Consider the following 21,646-nt stretch of genomic DNA (forward strand, 5'->3'; position numbering starts at 1 on the left):
TCGTCAAAACTCTAACATCTGAAGGAGAGCTTTTCTGCATAACAAAGAAGATATCTATCGAAAGAATGAAACAGGATGGAAGTTGGGATCACATAACTCAGCAGCCTCATTTGCCCCAACTCAATAAGATTATGAGAACAGGGCTCTACTCCATCAACGATGCTGACAGAATCATGTGGAAGGACAACCCAAATGGGAAGTTTTCCCTCAGATCAGCTTGGAATCAAAGTAGAATTAGATGCGCTGAGGTTCCTTGGTTCAAGACGGTCTGGAATAAAGGTCACATCCCTAGGCACAGCTTCATTACCTGGCAAGCAATGCTAAACAGGCTAAGTACGCGGGATAGGCTATTCTTCCTAGGCTCAAACAGAGATATAAAGTGTCTCCTCTGTAAAGCTGAGCCTGAATCTGTGAATCATCTTTTTTTCCCCTGCTCCTACTCGGCCTGGATTTGGAGGTCCATTCTTTGGAGATGTGGGTACAGGAGAAAATCGCTTCAGACCCTCTTACAGGAAGAAATGTGGATTTGGGAAAAATGTAAAGGAGATGGCCAGGCCACTTTGATTATGAGGATTAGCTTCTGTGTGGTGGTGTACGAGATCTGGAGAGAAAGGAACAGCCGCCTGCATGGTAAATCACCTTGCCACAAAAACAGTATCCTCCAACGTAGCATCAGGGCTGTCCACTCTAGACTCGCTTATCTTCAACTTGGAGACGTCGAGAACAGGAAAAATGTTGCCACTGCTGCAAATTTTGGATTACCAAGTTTTCAAGTGAAGATCGATGCTGAATTCTGCTCATGGGCCAGGCCGGAGCAAAGATTCATAAAGGTAAATACAGATGCAGCAGTTCAGAATGGGAAGGGTGGAATTGGAGGTCTAATTCGTAATTCCGCTGGGGAGGTAAAAGTCATGTTTTCTATTCGGTTGGGCTGTGAAGAGATCCATCTTCTGGAAATGAAAGCAATCCTTCATGGAATCAGGCTAGCTCTCATGGGGGGGCACGATTCCATCTGGATCGAATCCGACTCTTTGACTGCTGTGAATGTGATCTCAAAGAAGTGGGAGTGTCCTTGGAAAGCTATTCCAATAGTAGAAGAAATTCCAGACGCTCTCTTACAATTTCAGAGCTGGAAATTGACCCACATTTGGAGAGAAGCGAACGGAGCCGCGGACTTTTTGTCGAAGCCGGACTGCTGTTGCGAGGGGCCCGTCATCTCGCCTTCTATTCTCCCCCCAAAACTTAGGGATATTTTGGCGCTGGATGCAGCTGGCCATATGTACCCTCGCTTGTAATATTAGTTTAATGTCCCAAAGATTCGTGTTGGAGGCCAGTGTTGTGTTTAGCTGCTGGTGTTGTGGTGAGATCTGTAGCCCCCCTTGTGGCTTATTTCAGCAGCCCTCTTTGATTTTCTTTTTGGGTAGGTGCCTTTGTTGCCCTTGTGGCCCCCCTCTGTAATCCTTGTCATTGGTTTTAATATATCTGGTCGGGGTCCGCCTAACCTCAGCTTACCAATCAAAAAAAAAAAAAAAAGCTTTTCGCCAAGTTTTGGGATCAGGACAAGATGGTATTAAATCTTAGATTTAGTTGATAAAGTAAGAAGATTGAAAAAATAGAAAGTTTCTTATTTTAGAAACTTTTCAAAACATCAATTTTTAGCCATAGGAGACCCTAGAGATGGCGTCAAGGAGCTTTTAGCCATGTTTTGAGGTGAGGATGAGATGGTATTGAAACTTTGATTTAATTGATGAAGGACCACCTTTTATGGTATTGAAACCCTAGAGATGATTCCAACCAACTTCTAGCCACGTTTTGGGTTGAGAATCAGAGGGTATTGAATCTTATATTTAGCTGATGAAGGATGGAGATTTAAAAAATATAAAGCTTCTTATTTTAGAAACTTTAGAAAACATCCATCTTTTGGACATAAGAAACCCTAGAGATGGTGTGAAGGAGTTTTTTGCCAAGTTTTAAGATTAGGATGAGAGGGCATTGAATCTTAGATTTAGTTGCTGAAGGATAGAGATTGAAGAAATAAAAAGTTTCTTATTTTAGAAACTTTAAAATATCAATCTTTTACTTTTTGTAAACCCTAGATATGGTGTCGAAGTGCTTTTAGCTAAGTTTTGAGATGAGGATTAGATGGTATTGAATCATAGATTTAGTTGATGAATGATGGAGATTGAAAAATTACAAAGTTTCTTATTTTAGAAACTTTATAAAACATCCATCTTTTAGACATAGAAAACCCTAGATGTGGTGTAAAGAAGCTTTTAGCCAAGTTTGTCAAAGAGGATGAGATGGTATTGAATCTTAGATTTAGTTGATAGAAGATATTGAATTAAAAAATAGAAAGTTTCTTATTTTAGAAACTCTAAAACATCCATCTTTTAGACATAAGAGACCCTGGAGATGGTGTCAAAGAGCGTTTAGCCAAGTTTTGGGATGATGATGAGATGGCTTTAAATCTTAGATTTAGTTGATGGAAGATGGAGATTGAAAAAGTAGAAAGTTTCTTGTTTTAGAAACTTTATAAAATATCCATCTTTTAGACATACGAAATCCTAGAGATGGTGTTAAGGAGCTTTCAGTCAAGTTTTGAGATGAGGATTTGATAGTATTGGATCTTGGATTTGGTTGATAAAGGATGGAGATTGAAAAAAATAGAAAGTTTATATAACGTCAATCGTTTAGACATAGCTGATCCTAGAGATGGTGTCAATGAGCTTTTGGCCAAGTTTTGGATTGATGATGAGATGGTATTGAATCTTAGATTTAGCTGATGAAGGATGGAGATTGAAAAAATAGAAAGTTTATTATTTTAGAAACTTTATAAAACATCCATCTTTTAGACATTGGAAACTCGAGAGATGGTGTCAAGGAGCTTTTAGCAAAGTTTTGAGATGAGAATGAGAGGGTACTGAATCTTAGATTTAGTTGCTGAATGATGGAGATTGAAAGAAAAAAAAGTTTCCTATTTTAGAAACTTTATAAAACATCAAACTTTTATACTTAGTAAACCCTAGAGATGGTGTCAAAGAGCTTTTTAGCAACATTTTGAGATGAGGATTAGATGGTATTGAATCTTAGATTTAGTTGATGAAGGATGGAGATTGAAGAAATAGAACGTTTATTATTTTAGAAACTTTATAAAACATCAATCTTTCAGACGTGGGAAATCCTCGAGATAGTGTTAATAAGCTTTTTGCCAAGTTTTGATATCAAGACGAGATGGTATTGAATCTTAGATTAAGTTGATAAAGTAAGAAGATTGAAAATGTGATAGGCCTGACTACGTTTAGGGGGGAGGGGGGGCCTATGCCCCCCCTCTCTGATTAGCCCTATCTAGTAAGTTCAGTTGGCAAGTCAAGCCCCCTAAACACCGTATCGCACTATGTATTATTTGATAACCCAAGAAATCTCTATGCTTTTGTGAAACAGAGGATATCTCGATCGGGGGAGAGAACGGGGAAATCCCATATGACCCAATATGTCTGACAAGTCGCACTATACGTCAACCCAAACTGCATCTTCCTCTCCAGGACTCCGAAAAGGTACTTTTGGAACACCAATAGGCAATAGAAAGTTTCTTATTTTAGAAACTTTTCAAAACATCAATTTTTAGCCATAGGAGACCATAGAGATGGTGTCAAGGAGAATTTAGCCATGTTTTGAGGTGAGGATGAGATGGTATTGAAACTTAGATTTAGTTGATGAAGGACCACCTTTTATGGTATTGAAACCCTAGAGATGATGCCAACCAACTTCTAGCCACGTTTTGGGTTAAGAATCAGAGGGTATTGAATCTTTTTTTTTTTTTTTTTTTTTTGATTGGTAAGATAGGGTTAGGCAGGACCCCAACCAGATATCATAAAAGGAAAAAGATTACAAAGTTAGGGGGGCTCGAAGGCCACACCACAGGGAACAAACTCCCTTGGAATTACATATAAGCACCCATCAGCGATGGTGGGGCTACAAAAGAGGGGGCAATCCACAGCCTGGAAGAGACAAAAGAAAATGAACAATACCCAGTGAACAAAAGAAGCTAAATTCTTCATTTCCTAGTATAAATTTTACCCGAGGAGTCCTCGGAAGCGATTGCGACCAGATCCTGTGGCAAGTAGTGTAGGGGGATGTCCTCTCCTTTCATCAGACTGTCATGATTTGATATGAAATCTGCACCTCTGATTGCTTCTCCCCATGTGTGGGATATCTTCCATTGAGAAAGAGATTGAAGCTGTTCTTTTATCCTATGAAGGATATGTTTTCTTCTCAAGGGGCAATTGGAATGACCTTTTATAATGTTGACTGCAAGGAGGGAAACGGATTCTATCCATAGATTTAAAATGTTCTTCTTCTGAGCCAGAACTAATCCTTTGTAGGTGGCGTCAATTTCCAGTTCCTGAATAGTAGCTGGAGGGCAAACAAGAGGAAGATTACAACCGAAGGTAGGATTTTCCGGAAAAATCCTCGGAGAGAATCACAGAAAGATCAAAAGGCAAGAGGTTAAGAGGGATCGGGTTCCCTTTACATAAACAGTTGCTTTTTGAGAGGTAATCAGCAGCTCTATTACCCTCTCTCCAAATGTGAGAAATTTTCCAAGATTCCAATCTATTGAGAACGATGAGAAGGTTCTCTAATGCGGGCATTTGCTTCCAAGGGCAAGGCCATTCTTTTTTAATTATATTCACTGCCTGGAGGGAATCAGATTCAATCCATAGCTTTGGATTGGCGGCTTTGTCAAGCAAATGGACTCCTTGGATGATTGCTTCTAATTCAAGGTCTGAAATGGGCCCACGATCGACATCAATGGAAAACATAAAACGGGCATCTCCACAGCTGCCTCTGAGAATGCCTCCGATGGAAGCGGAATCACTGGACAGCGAGGCATCAATATTAAGTTTGACTTCGTTGGGCTGCGGGGGAATCCAGACACAATATTTAAGCGCTGGGGCAGAACGAAAGAGAGAAAGGTTCCATATCCGGGCTATCCGGGCATTATCTTCATTATGATCATCATCCAGCTTCAGGAATATAGCTTGGTTTCTTGCAGCACAAATAATTCTGTTAAGAATAATTCTTTTATGGGTTTTTACCTGGTTGTGAAGTCTGCTATTTCGTTCGGACCAGATAAAGAAGATAGAAGCAGTAAAAAGGAGTCTTGCGAGGATGCTCGACTGACCTTTGAGATTAAATTTTCGACGAATCCATAGCTCCTCCTCCCCCACTGAATTCTTCTGCTTTTTCCTATCTGAGATATTCTTGAGAATCGTCCTCCATATCCAAGCCGAGAAGGAACAAGAGAAGAAGAGATGGTTAACACTCTCAGTCTCGCAGCTACAAAGGAGACAAGATTTATCAACCGAGGGACCAAGGAAATGGATGTTATCTTTGGTGGAAAGATGGTTTTGAATGGCCAACCAAGCAGAGAAACTGAATTTTGGGATATGGCCCGGGAACCAAATGGAGGAGACCCAACAGGGGGGCGAATCTTTTACTCTAACAGCATTCCAAACACTTTTAAACGAGCAAATACCATCTGGTTGAGGTTTCCAAATGGGATACGAAGGAGATAAAGATGAAAAAAGTCCAGAATTTAATATTGGTTTCAACTCCTGGAAGAGAGGGAGCTCAAGGATTTCATCCCAACCTCCATCTTGGATGGAGCCTCGAATAGAGGCAAGCGAGGGGATGAAGATGGAAAAGGATCCGAGGGAGGATTGGGATTCAAGAGGGCCTTTGGGATCCCAAGGGTCCTTCCAAAACAGAAGAGAAGAATCCGGACCAACAATGTAGCAAATGTGTTTCTTCGCAACCTCTCTAGCCTTGAAAATGCTTCTAACGGCCCAAGAAGGATTGCTAGGCATAGGAGAGAACCAAAAACTTCTGTTTCGAAGATACTTTCGGTGGAACCAGGTGACCCAAGGGCTGTTCTGATCAGACACAATTTTCCAAAGTTGTTTGATTTGAGCAGCAATGTTGAGGTCTTTAAGTCTTCGAATTCCAAGCCCCCCTTCAGATATAGGCTTACAAATACTATCCCAGGAGATAGGATGATGCTTTCTTTCCAGGTTTTGACCCGACCAGATGAAATCTCTAAACACTTTTTCAATGGAGAGGAGAACAGCAGAGGGCAGATGGAAAGCAGTAGACCAATAAACCTGAAAAGATGAAAGAACTGTTTTTACTAATTCTACTCTTCCCACTCTGGATAGATTACGATTCGTCCAGCTGGAAATCCTCTTTTTTATTTTGTCTATGATTGGCTGACAATCATGAGAATTAAGCCTTGATGTAATCAAAGGGAGGCCCAAATATTTGATAGGGAGGGTTCCTTCTTCAATATGTAAGATGTTGCAGATGGCTCTTCTCACACTATTCTGAACCCCTGCAAAGAACACTTCACTTTTGGTTGGGTTGAATTCCAGCCCCGAACAGAGTTTGAATGACTCCAGACACTTCAAAATACCTGTGGCAGAGCTAGGGTTTGGGTTAGCATATATCATGACATCGTCAGCAAAGAAAGTGTGAGAGATGGATAAGTCTCCCTTAGAGAAAGGAGAGGAAATAGAGCATTGGGCAAGATGGGATTGAATGAGAGAGGAGAGCATATCCATGACAAAATAGAACAGAAGGGGAGAAAGGGGGTCTCCTTGTCGGAGACCATTAGTGGATTTAAAGAAGCCATGGGGAGAGCCATTTAAGATGACAGAAAAAGATGCAGTAGAGATGCACTGATGGACCCATTTACACCATTTACTAGGAAATCCCATTTTTTCCATAAAGAGGAGAAGGGAGGAATGGTTTACACTATCAAAAGCTTTTTTCAGATCCATTTTGATGCACATTGCTTTTACTGGATTCTTCCTATGGAAATTGTGGCATAAGTCATGAGCTATGAGAATGTTATCTTGAATGCTCCTACCAGAGATGAAGGCTGATTGGAAAGGGGAAATGAGAGAGTTCATAAGGGGTTTGAGTCTATTAGCCATGATTTTGGTGATGGTTTTATAAAGAAAATTGCAGAGGGCTATGGGCCTGTAATTTTCCGGGGTGGAGGCTTCGGGGCATTTCGGGATTAGACATATGAAGGTGGTGTTGAGCTGCGGAAGAATTTATCTTTATGGAAAAAAGATTGGATTGCAGATGTAACATCATTACCTACTAAGTACCAGAAAGCTTTGAAGAAGTCTCCATTAAATCCATCAGGGCCGGGGGCCTTATTACCATCAGCTTTATTGATAGTCTGCCAAATTTCCTCAGGGGAACACTCTCTGGTTAAGGAAGAAGCTTCATCTTGGGAAAGAACTCTGAGAGGATTGGGAATCTGGTCAGGATCGGTGATTCTCGAGCAATTTTGATTATTGAGCAGATTATCAAAGAATGCAGTCATGAGACGAGCAACTTCATCCGGATTGGTGGTGGTACTCCCATCAGGATAGGTAGAACCTTGGATACTAAGCTTATTGAATCTAGCTTTTACTACGGAATGAAAGTAGGAGGTATTGGAGTCACCCAAATTCAGCCAGCTATTTCTGGATTTCTGCCTGTAAAATTGCTCCTCTTTGTTAGCTGTCTTGACATATTCATCTTTCAGGAGATGTTCTACATTTCGGAGAGATAGATCCATAGGAGAGGCTGCAATAAGGGATTGAATAGAAGCTAGTTTCTGCCTCATCATAGGGGCTTGGATATCAATCCTTCCAAAGACATTTTGATTCCATATTTTGATACAAGCTTTGACTTCTTTGAGTTTTTGGGTAACTCTGTAAAGGGGGGTACCATCAACCTCCTTTTTCCAGGCATTTTCCACCACTGGATATAAGGATAGATCTTCAAGCCACATCGAAAAGAATTTGAAAGGTTTTTTCAGGTTTGGAGTTGGTCTAAAGAGTTGGGCAACAATTGGGGCATGATCAGAGAGGCCAGGGAGAAGGTAAGTAACAAAAGAAGCAGGGAAGTTGAATAACCATTCTTCATTCACTAAAGCTCTATCCAGCCTCCTAAGTTTCAGATTTCCAGTTAAGGATTTATTGTTCCAGGATAAGGGCTGGCCAAAGGATCTCAGGTCGGAAAGGGAGTTATCATCTATACAACGGTTGAAGTCTTCCACATCACTTCTGGAGGGCCCAACCCCGCCCCATTTTTCCTCTTCATATCGAATGATATTGAAATGTCCAAATAAGAGCAAGGGGTGCGAAATGATCGAAGCTATTTGAGAGAGGACAAATTGCTCGTTTTCCTGAAGAATTGTAACCTGGATCAACTGCGGATTCCAAAGAATCCAAATTCTTCCTCTGATGGAAGAGGAATAGTTGGAAAAATGTTCCCAGCCTTCACAGATCTCATTAACATATTTCTGCATTTTGTTCTCAGGGGCATGGGTTTCAATGAGGCCTAAGAAAGGCAAATTTTCTTTTTGAATCAATTCTCGAACCTCTTTTCTCTTGTTTGAGGTTCCAAGGCCTCTTATATTCCACATACCAAGTTTAATCATTTGACAAGATGGAAGGAGAAACAGGGCCTACATCCACAGTAGTTCTAGGGAGAGGAAGGGGTTTAGAATGGGTTTCTGATAAGGATTCCAGTAAAATCTGAGGAAGGGAATCTGAATTTCGAGCTGAGAGACCAGGGTCTGGGGATAATAATGAAGCAACAGAATCAATATCAGAAGTATCAATGGTTATGGAATCTATATCAGCTTCTATAGGAGGGGGATCAGAGTCAAATTCTAAGACTGAAAATTTGTTATTTGTGGGAATCAAAGAAAGATCAAGGGTAATTGAATTGGATGAATTTGATGGAGAGGGGGATAAAGGTGATGAAGGAGAGAGGGCAACTATGGGAGGATCTGAGTTAGCAGCAGGGAAGGGGGCGGAGGTTCGAGGAAATGAAGAATCAATGGATAAGGTTGCATTAACAACTGAAGAGGGATCTAAGATTTCAGGTTCAGAAGGAATGGGATTATCTTGGGTTTCTGGAAGGACTGCAGAAGGGGTGAGTTTAGTAACCCATCTTTTCGCCGGAGGTTTCTGAGAGATCAATGGGGGCGGAATATGACCAGGGGCTAGGTGGACAATCGGACATCTATCAGGGGAGTGAGAATAATCTTTGCAGGCTTGGCAGGCTATCGGCTTCCAATCGTATTCCACCAGTTGGGGATAGGAATCTAGGGGGGTGTGAATATGGATAAAATCAGGGAGCTTCGTCGCTGCATCAACTTCCACACATACTCTGGCAAAGCCCAGTCTTGTCCCTTCGGCTGTTTTGGAATCCATGTAGAGGGGTTTCCCTATAGAACTTACGATTTTACTGAGACCTCTTCTGGACCAGAATTGAAGTTGGAGACCTGGGAGCTTAATCCAGAGAGGTATATTTGAGAGTTTGAGCTTCTCCAGAGAACATCCAGGAACCCATTTCTGAAGGATTAGGGGTCTACCACTTACATTCATAACCTGACTTTCAAGAGCATTTTTACAGTCTTCTGCAGAGGAGAACTTGATGAGGAAGAAATTTTTTGCCATGGGAAGGATGTGGAGGAAGCCTTTTATTTTCCAGCTTCTGACGAGATGATCATAGAGAGCTTTGAAGTACGGTTTTTTTCTCAAGAGGTAGCCTAGAAGGCAATTCGTCCATTTTGATTTTGCTTCTTGAAGGTCGTCTTCCTGGAGGTGAACTTTCGTGTAATTAGGATCTTCAGAGAGACATTCTGGAAAATGGTCGAGCTCAGTGCTTTCAGCTAATTTCGAGGATTTATTCTCATTGAAAAGACCTCTCCAGCTCTTAAGGCTGTCACAGTTTTCTGGAAAGGGGCTTTGGGAAGTGGTTGGCGGGATTGCCTGAGAAGGGGTTGAAGCTTCTTGAAGGGGTTGAGGGCATAAGAATGGGCCATCAATGGGGTGGAGGGCAGTAAGATCGGGAGATTCCGAAATTGAAATTTGAAATGAGGGGGGCTTCAAGGAAGAGACTGCAAGAGAGGAGGCGGGTCCCGTTTGTTTGAGACAGACGGAGTTTGAATTTTGAATTTTCAGAGAGGGGCCAAGATATTTTTCAACTTTTCCCGCTGCTGCAAGTTTGAGATTAAGAGGGGGACTCGGGCTTTGAGGCGGGCTATGACCCAAAGGATGCAGGGGGGCAGAAGATAGACGTAGAAGGGGAAAGTCCTGACTTTTCAGAGTTGATGGAGACCTTTCAGCTGACAGGATAGGAAAGGAAGAGTCTTTTTCCTGGTTAAGGACCGAAGGGTAGGAGGACGAACCGAGATTACCATTTGTAGTTACGGATTCAAAGGGGATATTTCGAATTTCCAAAAGAGGAAAATTAGAAGGGAAGTCTTCTTCTCTATTGGGGCAGAGAGAGGTAACAGGGGGGAGGAAATGGCCTAGGGAAGGCGGTGGGGGAGGTTTGAATTCAATCAGAAGTTTTGGATCATGAGGGATGGGAGGCTTTCCCAATGAAGCAGGTAGACTTTCTTCTTTTTTTCTGCTAGGGGGGCCAAGCGAGGAGATTTAGGAAAGATTTTGTGAGTGCGGGTACCCTTTTTGGCATGAGTGGGGATGGCAAACTCAAAGTCTGAGGGGGAAAAAAGGGAAGGTCTTTTTGCAGGGGGGGGAACTGGAGGAAGAAGGGGGAGGGCCGAGCGGGAGGGGGAAAACTCCATGTCAAGATGTCGACCAGCAAGAGGCGGGTAATCGCCAGAGGAAGCGGAAGACTTAGGGAAGCTTGGAACCGGAGAAGCTAGCATCGGCCAACCTTCAGATACTACCTGCAGGGAATCCGTACCCTTAAGCTTATCAAAGCCAAATTCCTCCTCAAGGCCCAAAGGATCGAGGCGCACTTTTCCAAGGAGGGAGGAGGAAATCTCAGAAAGGGGAGAAATGGAGGGCGAAGACCAAAATCGTCCTCTAATCTCTTCAACCGGAGGTTTACCAGGACCCAGAGGATCCCAAGGAGGAAGAAAGCTTGCTCGAAGATCTCCAGAACCAGGACCGGAGGTGGACTCGCTCGATGTTTTAGAGTTTCTAAATTAGATTTCGCTGATGAAGGATGGAGATTGAAAAAATAGAAAGCTTCTTATTTTAGAAACTTTATAAAACATCCATCTATTAGACATAAGAAACCCTAAAGATGGTGTCAATTAGTTTTTTGCCAAGTTTTAAGATTAGGATGAGAGGGTATTGAATCTTAGATTTAGTTGCTGAAGGATAGAGATTGAAGAAATAAAATGTTTCTTATTTTAGAAACTTTATAAATATCAATCTTTTACTTTTTGTAAACCCTAGATATGGTGTCGAAGTGCTTTTAGCTAAGTTTTGAGATGAGGATTAGATGGTATTGAATCATAGATTTAGTTGATGAAGGATGGAGATTGAAAAATTACAAAGTTTCTTATTTTAGAAACTTTATAAAACATCCATCTTTTAGACATAGAAAACCCTAGATGTGGTGTAAAGAAGCTTTTAGCCAAGTTTGTAGAAGAGGATGAGATGGTATTGAATCTTAGATTTAGTTGATAGAGGATATTGAATTAAAAAATTGAAAGTTTCTTATTTAGAAACTCTAAAACATCCATCTTTTAGACATAAGAGACCCTGGAGATGGTGTCAAAGTGTTTTAGCCAAGTTTTGGGATTATGAGATGGTTTTAAATATTAGATTTAGTTGATGGAAGATGGAGATTGAAAAAGTAGAAAGTTTCTTGTTTTAGAAACTTTATAAAATATCCATCTTTTAGAGATAGGAAATCCTAGAGATGGTGTTAAGGAGCTTTCAGTCAAGTTTTGAGATGAGGATTTGATGGTATTGGATCTTGGATTTAGTTGATAAAGGATGGAGATTGAAAAAAATAGAAAGTTTATATAACATCCATCGTTTAGACATAGCTGACCCTAGAGATGGTGTTAATGAGCTTTTAGCCAAGTTTTGGATTGATGATGAGATGGTATTGAATCTTAGATTTAGCTGATGAAGGATGGAGATTAAAAAAATAGAAAGTTTCTTATTTTAGAAACTTTATAAAACATCCATCTTTTAGACATTGGAAACTCGAGAGATGGTGTCAAGGAGCTTTTAGCAAAGTTTTGAGATGAGAATGAGAGGGTACTGAATCTTAGATTTAGTTGCTGAATGATGGAGATTGAAAGAAAAAAAGTTTCCTATTTTAGAAACTTTATAAAACATCAAACTTTTATACTTAGTAAACCCTAAAGATGGTGTCAAAGAGCTTTTTAGCAACATTTTGAGATGAGGATTAGATGGTATTGAATCTTAGATTTAGTTGATGAAGGATGGAGATTGAAGAAATAGAAAGTTTATTATTTTTAAAACTTTATAAAACATCCATCTTTTAGACGTGGGAAATCCTCGAGATAGTGTTAACAAGTTTTTTGCCAAGTTTTGAGATCAAGACGAGATGGTATTGAATCTTAGATTAAGTTGATAAAGTAAGAAAATTGAAAAAATAGAAAGTTTCTTATTTTAGAAACTTTTGAAAACATCAATTTTTAGCAATAGGAGACCCTAGAGATGGTGTCAAGGAGAATTTAGCCATGTTTTGAGGTGAGGATGAGATGGTATTGAAACTTAGATTTAGTTGATGAAGGACCACCTTTTATGGTATTGAAACCCTAGAGATGATGCCAACCAACTTCTAGCTACGTTTTGGGTTGAGAATCAGAAGGTATTGAATCTTAGATTTAGCTAATGAAGGATGGAGATTGAAAAAATAGAAAGCTTCTTATTTTAGAAACTTTATAAAACATCAATCTATGGGACATAAGAAACCCTAGAGATGGTGTCATGGAGTTTTTTGCCAAGTTTTAAGATTAGGATGAGAGGGTATTGAATCTTAGATTTAGTTGCTGAATGATGGAGATTGAAAGAAAAAAGAGTTTTCTATTTTAGAAACTTTATAAAACATCAAACTTTTATACCTAGTAAACCCTAGAGATGGTGTCAAAGAGCTTTTTAGCAACATTTTGAGATGAGGATTAGATGGTATTGAATCTTAGATTTAGTTGATGAAGGATGGAGATTGATGAAATAGAAAGTTTATTATTTTAGAAACTTTATAAAACATCCATCTTTTAGACGTGGGAAATCCTCGAGATAGTGTTAATAAGCTTTTTGCCAAGTTTTGATATCAAGACGAGATGGTATTAAATCTTAGATTAAGTTGATAAAGTAAGAAGATTGAAAAAATAGAAAGTTTATTATTTTATAAACTTTTCAAAACATCAATTTTTAGCCATAAGAGACCCTAGAGATGGTGTCAAGGAGCTTTTAGCCATGTTTCGAGGTGAGGATGAGATGGTATTGAAACTTAGATTTAGTTGATGAAGGACCACCTTTTATGGTATTGAAACCCTAGAGATGATTCCAACCAACTTCTAGCCACGTTTTGGGTTCAGAATCAGAGGGTATTGAATCTTAGATTTAGCTAATGAAGGATGGAGATTGAAAAAATAGAAAGCTTCTTATTTTAGAAACTTTAGAAAACATCTATCTTTTAAACATAAGAAACCCTAGAGATGGTGTCGAGGAGTTTTTTGCCAAGTTTTAAGATTAGGATGAGAGGGTATTGAATCTTAGATTTAGTTGCTGAAGGATAGAGATTGAAGAAATAAAAACTTTCTTATTTTAGAATCTTTATAAATATCAATCTTTTACTTTTTATAAACCCTAGATATGGTGTCGAAGTGCTTCTAACTAATTTTTGAGATGAGGATTAGATGATATTGAATATTTGTTAGTTGATAGAGGATATTGAATTAAAAAATAGAAAGTTTCTTATTTTAGAAACTCTAAGACATCAATATTTTAGACGTTAGAGACCTTGGAGATGGTGTCAAAGACCTTTTAGCCAAGTTTTGGGATGATGATGAGATGGCTTTAAATCTTAGATTTAGTTGAAGGAAGATGGAGGTTGAAATAGTAGAAAGTTTTTTGTTTTAGAAACTTTATAAAATATCCATCTTTTAGACATAGGAAATCCTAGAGATGCTGTTAAGGAGCTTTCAGTCAAGTTTTGAGATGAGGATGTGATGGTATTGGATCTTGGATTTTGTTGATAAAGGATGGAGATTGAATAAAATACAAAGTTTATATAACATCCATCGTTTAGACATAGCTGACCCTAGAGATGGTGTCAATGAGCTTTTAGCCAAGTTTTGGATTGTTGATGAGATGGTATTGAATCTCAGATTTAGCTGATGAAGGATGGAGATTGAAAAAATAGAAAGTTTCTTATTTTAGAAACTTTATAAAACATCCATCTTTTAGACATTGGAAACTCGAGAGATGGTGTCAAAGCGCTTTTAGCAAAGTTTTGAGATGAGAATGAGAGGGTACTGAATCTTAGATTTAGTTGCTGAATGATGGAGATTGAAAGAAAAAAAGTTTCCTATTTTAGAAACTTTATAAAACATCATCCTTTTATACCTAGTAAACCCTAGAGATGGTGTCAAAGAGCTTTTTAGCAACATTTTGAGATGAGGATTAGATGGTATTGAATCTTAGATTTAGTTGATAAAGTAAGAAGATTGAAAAAATAGAAAGTTTCTTATTTTAGAAACTATTCAAAACAACAATTTTTAGCCATAGGAGACCTTAGAGATGGTGTCAAGGCGCTTTTAGCCATGTTTTGAGGTGAGGATCAGATGGTATTGAAACTTAGATTTAGTTGATGAAGGACCACCTTTTATGGTATTGAATCCCTAGAGATGATGCCAACCAACTTCTATCAACGTTTTGGGTTGAGAATCAGAGGGTATTGAATCTTAGATTTAGCTGATGAAGGACTGAGATTGAAAAAATAGAAAGCTTCTTATTTTAGAAACTTTAGAAAACATCCATCTTTTAGACGTGGGAAATCCTCGAGATAGTGTTAATAAGCTTTTTGCCAAGTTTTGATATCAAGACGAGATGGTATTAAATCTTAGATTAAGTTGATAAAGTAAGAAGATTGAAAAAATAGAAAGTTTATTATTTTATAAACTTTTCAAAACATCAATTTTTAGCCATAGGAGACCCTAGAGATGGTGTCAAGGAGCTTTTAGCCATGTTTCGAGGTGAGGATGAGGTGGTATTGAAACTTAGATTTAGTTGATGAAGGACCACCTTTTATGGTATTGAAATTCTAGAGATGATTCCAACCAACTTCTAGCCACGTTTTGGGTTCAGAATCAGAGGGTATTGAATCTTAGATTTAGCTAATGAAGGATGGAGATTGAAAAAATAGAAAGCTTCTTATTTTAGAAACTTTAGAAAACATCTATCTTTTGGACTTAAGAAACCCTAGAGATGGTGTCGAGGAGTTTTTTGCCAAGTTTTAAGATTAGGATGAGAGGGTATTGAATCTTAGATTTAGTTGCTGAAGGATAGAGATTGAAGAAATAAAAACTTTCTTATTTTAGAAACTTTTTAAATATCAATCTTTTACTTTTTATAAACCCTAGATATGGTGTCGAAGTGCTTCTAGCTAATTTTTGAGATGAGGATTAGATAATATTGAATATTTGTTAGTTGATAGAGGATATTGAATTAAAAAATAGAAAGTTTCTTATTTTAGAAACTCTAAGACATCAATATTTTAGACGTTAGAGACCCTGGAGATGGTGTCAAAGACCTTTTAGCCAAGTTTTGGGATGATAATGAGATGGCTTTAAATCTTAGATTTAGTTGAAGGAAGATGGAGGTTGAAATAGTAGAAAGTTTTTTGTTTTAGAAACTTTATAAAATATCCATCTTTTAGACATAGGAAATCCTAGAGATGGTGTTAAGGAGCTTTCAGTCAAGTTTTGAGATGAGGATGTGATGGTATTGGATCTTGGATTTTGTTGATAAAGGATGGAGATTGAATAAAATACAAAGTTTATATAACATCCATCGTTTAGACATAGCTGACCCTAGAGATGGTGTCAATGAGCTTTTAGCCAAGTTTTGGATTGTTGATGAGATGGTATTGAATCTCAGATTTAGCTGATGAAGGATGGAGATTGAAAAAATAGAAAGTTTCTTATTTTAGAAACTTTATAAAACATCCATCTTTTAGACATTGGAAACTCGAGAGATTGTGTCAAAGAGCTTTTAGCAAAGTTTTGAGATGAGAATGAGAGGGTACTGAATCTTAGATTTAGTTGCTGAATGATGGAGATTGAAAGAAAAAAAAGTTTCCTATTTTAGAAACTTTATAAAACATCATCCTTTTATACCTAGTAAACCCTAGAGATGGTGTCAAAGAGCTTTTTAGCAACATTTTGAGATGAGGATTAGATGGTATTGAATCTTAGATTTAGTTGATAAAGTAAGAAGATTGAAAAAATAGAAAGTTTCTTATTTTAGAAACTATTCAAAACAACAATTTTTAGCCATAGGAGACCCTAGAGATGGTGTCAAGGCGCTTTTAGCCATGTTTTGAGGTGAGGATCAGATGGTATTGAAACTTAGATTTAGTTGATGAAGGACCACCTTTTATGGTATTGAATCCCTAGAGATGATGCCAACCAACTTCTATCCACGTTTTGGGTTGAGAATCAGAGGGTATTGAATCTTAGATTTAGCTGATGAAGTACTGAGATTGAAAAAATAGAAAGCTTCTTATTTTAGAAACTTTAGAAAACATCCATCTTTTGGACATAAGAAACCCTAGAGATGGTGTCAAGGAGTTGTTTGCCAAGTTTTAAGATTAGGATGAGAGGGTATTGAATCTTAGATTTAGTTGCTGAAGGATAGAGATTGAAGAAATAAGAAGTTTCTTATTTTAGAAACTTTATAAATATCAGTCTTTTACTTTTTGTAAACCATAGATATGGTGTCGAAGTGCTTTTAGCTATGTTTTGAGATAAGGATTAGATGGTATTGAATCATAGATTTAGTTGATGAAGGATGAAGATTGAAAAATTACAAAGTTTCTTATTTTAGAAACTTTATAAAAGATACATCTTTTAGACATAGAAAACCCTAGATGTGGTGTAAAGAAGCTTTTAGCCAAGTGTGTAGAAGAGGATGAGATGGTATTGAATCTTAGATTTAGTTGATAGAGGATATTGAATTAAGAAATAGAAAGTTTCTTATTTTAGAAACTCTAAAGCATCCATCTTTTAGACGTTAGAGACCCTGGAGATGGTGTCAAAGAGCTTTTAGCCAAGTTTTGGGATGATGAGATGGTTTTAAATATTAGATTTAGTTGATGGAAGATGGAGATTGAAAAAGTATAAAGTTTCTTGTTTTAGAAACTTTATAAAATATCCATCTTTTAGAGATAGGAAATTCTAGAGACGGTGTTAATGAGCTTTCAGTCAAGTTTTGAGATGAGGATGTGACGGTATTGGATCTTGGATTTTGTTGATAAAGGATGGAGATTGAAAAAATTAGAAAGTTTATATAACATCAATCGTTTAGACATAGCTGACCCTAGAGATGGTGTCAATGAGCTTTTGGCCAAGTTTTGGATTGATGATGAGATGGTATTGAATCTTAGATTTAGATGATGAAGGATGGAGATTAAAAAAATAGAAAGTTTCTTATTTTAGAAACTTTATTAAACATCCATCTTTTAGAAATTGGAAACTCGAGAGATGGTGTCAATGAGCTTTTAGCAAAGTTTTGAGATGAGAATGAGAGGGTACTAAATCTTAGATTTAGTTGCTGAATGATGGAGATGGAAATAAAATAAAGTTTCCTATTTTAGAAACTTTATAAAACATCAAACTTTTAAAATTAGTAAACCCTAGAGATGGTGTCAAAGAGCTTTTTAGCAACATTTTGAGATGAGGATTAGATGGTATTGAATCTTAGATTTAGTTGATGAAAGATGGAGATTGAAGAAATAGAAAGTTTATTATTTTAGAAACTTTATAAAACATCCATCTTTTAGACGTGGGAAATCCTCGAGATAGTGTTAATAAGCTTTTTGCCAAGTTTGGAGATCAGGACGAGATGGTATTGAATCTTAGATTTAGTTGATAAAGTAAGAAGATTGAAAAAATAGAAAGTTTCTTATTTTAGAAACTATTCAAGACAACAATTTTTAGCCATAAGAGACCCTAGAGATGGTGTGAAGGCGCTTTTAGCCATATTTTGTGGTGAGGATGAGATGGTATTTAAACTTAGATTTAGTTGATGAAGGACCACCTTTTATGGTATTGAATCCCTAGAGATGGTGCCAACCAACTTCTATCCACGTTTTGGGTTGAGAATCAGAGGGTATTGAATCTTAGATTTAGATGATGAAGGATTGAGATTGAACAAATAGAAAGCTTCTTATTTTAGAAACTTTAGAAAACATCCATCTTTTGGACATAAGAAACCCTAGAGATGGTGTCAAGGAGTTTTTTGCCAAGTTTTAAGATTAGGATGAGAGGGTATTGTATCTTAGATTTAGTTGCTGAAGGATAGAGATTGAAGAAATAAGAAGTTTCTTATTTTAGAAACTTTATAAATATTAGTCTTTTACTTTTTGTAAACCCCAGATATGGTGTCGAAGTGGTTTAAACTAAGTGTCGAAGTGGTATAAAAATTGAAAAATTACAAAGTTTCTTATTTTAGAAACTTTATAAAACATACATCTTTTAGACATAGAAAACTCTAGATGTAGTGTAAAGAAGCTTTTAGCCAAGTTTGTAAAAAGAGAAAGAGATGGTATTGAATCTTAGATTTAGTTGATAGAGGATATTGAATTAAAAAATAGAAAGTTTCTTATTTTAGAAACTCTAAAACATCCATCTTTTAGACGTAAGAGACCCTGGAGATGGTGTCAAAGAGATTTTAGCCAAGTTTTGGGATGATGATGAGATGGCTTTAAATCTTAGATTTTGTTGATAGAAGATGGAGATTGAAAAAGTAGAAAGTTTCTTGTTTTAGAAACTTTATAAAATATCCATCTTTTAGAAATAGGAAATCCTAGAGATAGTGTTAAGGAGCTTTCAGTCAAATTTTGAGATGAGGAAGTGATGGTATTGGATCTTGGATTTTGTTGATAAAGGATGGAGATTGAGAAAAATAGAAAGTTTATATAACATCCATCGTTTAGACATAGCTGACCCTAGAGATGGTGTCAATGAGCTTTTATCCAAGTTTTGGATTGATGATGAGATGGTATTGAATCTCAGATTTAGCTGATGAAGGATGGAGATTGAAAAAATAGAAAGTTTCTTATTTTAGAAAGTTTATAAAACATCCATCTTTTAGACATTAGAAACTCGAGAGATGGTGTCAAAGAGCTTTTAGTAAAGTTTTGAGATGAGAATGAGAGGGTACTAAATCTTAGATTTAGTTGCTGAATGATGGAGATTGAAAGAAAAAAAAGTTTCCTATTTTAGAAACTTTATAAAACATCAACCTTTTATACTTAGTAAACACTAGAGATGGTGTCAAATAGCTTTTTAGCAACATTTTGGGATGAGGATTAGATGGTATTGAATCTTAGATTTAGCTGGTGAAGGATGGAGATTGACGAAATAGAAAGTTTATTAATTTAGAAACTTTATAAAACATCCATCTTTTAGACGTGGAAAATCCTCGAGATAGTGTTAATAAGCGTTTTGCCAAGTTTTGAGATCAGGACGAGATGGTATTGAATCTTAGATTTAGTTGATAAAGTATGAAGATTGAAAAAATAGAAAGTTTCTTACTTTAGAAACTATTCAAAACAACAATTTTTAGCCATAGGAGACCCTAGAGATGGTGTGAAGGCACTTTTAGCCATGTTTTGAGGTGAGGATGAGATGGTATTGAAACTTAGATTTAGTTGATGAAGGACCACCTTTTATGGTATTGAATCCCTAGAGATGATGCCAACCAACTTCTATCCACGTTTTGGGTTGAGAATCAGAGGGTATTGAATCTTAGATTTAGCTTATGAAGGATTGAGATTGAAAAAATAGAAAGCTTCTTATTTTAGAAACTTTAGAAAACATCCATCTTTTGGACATAAGAAACCCTAGAGATGGTGTCAAGGAGTTTTTTGCCAAGTTTTAAGATTAGGATGAGAGGGTATTGAATCTTAGATTTAGTTGCTGAAAGATAGAGATTGAAGAAATAAGAAGTTTCTTATTTTAGAAACTTTATAAATATCAGTCTTTTACTTTTTGTAAACCCTAGATATGGTGTCGAAGTGGTTTAAACTAAGTTTTGAGATGAGGATTAGATGGTATGGAATTATAGATTTAGTTGATGAAGGATGGAGATTGAAAAATTACAAAGTTTCTTATTTTAGAAACTTTATAAAACATACATCTTTTAGACATTGAAAACCCTAGATGTGGTGTAAAGAAGCTTTTAGCCAAGTTTGTAAAAGAGGAAGAGATGGTATTGAATCTTAGATTTAGTTGATAGAGGATATTGAATTAAAAAATAGAAAGTTTCTTATTTTAGAAACTCTAAAACATCCATCTTTTAGACCTAAGAGACCCTAGAGATGGTGTCAAAGAGCTTTTAGCCAAGCTTTGAGGTGATGATGAGATGACTTTAAATCTTAGATTTTGTTGATGGAAGATGGAGATTGAAAAAGTAGAAAGTTTCTTGTTTTAGAAACTTTATTAAATATCCATCTTTTAGTCATAGGAAATCTTAGAGATGGTGTTAAGGAGCATTCAGTTTAGTTTTGAGACGAGGATGTGATGGTATTGGATCTTGGATTTTGTTGATAAAGGATGGAGATTGAAAAAAATAGAGAGTTTATATAACATCCATCGTTTAGACATAGCAGACCCTAGAGATGGTGTCAATGTGCTTTTAGCCAAGTTTTGGATTGATGATGAGATGGTATTGAATCTTATATTTAGCTGATGAAGGATGCAGATTGAAAAAATAGAAAGTTTCTTATTTTAGAAACTTTATAAAACATCCATCTTGGAGACACTGGAAACTCGAGAGATGGTGTCAAGGAGCTTTTAGCAAAGTTTTGATATGAGAATCAGAGGGTACTGAATCTTAGATTTAGTTGCTGAATGACGGAGATTGAAAGAAAAAAAAGTTTCCCATTTTAGAAACTTCATAAAACATCAAACTTTTATAGTTAGTAAACCCTAGAGATGGTGTGAAAGAGCTTTTTAACAATATTTTGAGATGAGGATTAGATGGTATTGAATCTTAGATTTAGTTGATGAAGGATGGAGATTTAAGAACTTGAAAGTTTATTATTTTAGAAACTTTATAAAACATCCATCTTTTAGACTTGGAAAATCCTCGAGATAGTGTTAATAAGCTTTTTGCCAAGTTTTGAGATTAGGACGATATGGTATTGAATCTTAGATTTAGTTGATAAAGTATGAAGATTGAAAAAATAGAAAGTTTCTTATTTTAGAAATGTTTCAAAACATCAATTTTTAGCCATAACAGACCCTAGAGATGGGGTCAAGAATCTTTTAGCCATGTTTTGAGGTGAGGATGAGATGGTAATGAAACTTAGATTTAGTTGATGAAGGACCATCTTTAACGGTATTGAAACCCCAGAGATGATGTCAACCAACTTCTAGCCACGTTTCGGGTTGAGAATCAGAGGGTATTGATTCTTAGATTGAGCTTATGAAGGATGGAGATTGAAAAAATAGAAAGCTTCTTATTTTAGAAACTTTACAAAATATCCATCTTTTGGACATAAGAAACCCTAGAGATTGTGTCAAGGAGTTTTTTGCCAAGTTTTAAGA

The 21,646-nt window shown here is 36.9% G+C and overlaps 1 pseudogene; it reads right to left on the bottom strand.

The window, feature by feature from the left end:
* Positions 1-3,972: 3,972 nt before the first annotated feature.
* LOC143861418 (uncharacterized) lies at positions 3,973-8,482 on the bottom strand (annotated as a pseudogene).
* Positions 8,483-21,646: the final 13,164 nt, after the last annotated feature.

This window comes from Tasmannia lanceolata, unplaced genomic scaffold (assembly GCF_043159265.1).
Source record: "Tasmannia lanceolata isolate RefF3 unplaced genomic scaffold, GAP_Taslan_0.1 ptg000037l, whole genome shotgun sequence".
Lineage (NCBI taxonomy): Eukaryota > Viridiplantae > Streptophyta > Magnoliopsida > Canellales > Winteraceae > Tasmannia > Tasmannia lanceolata.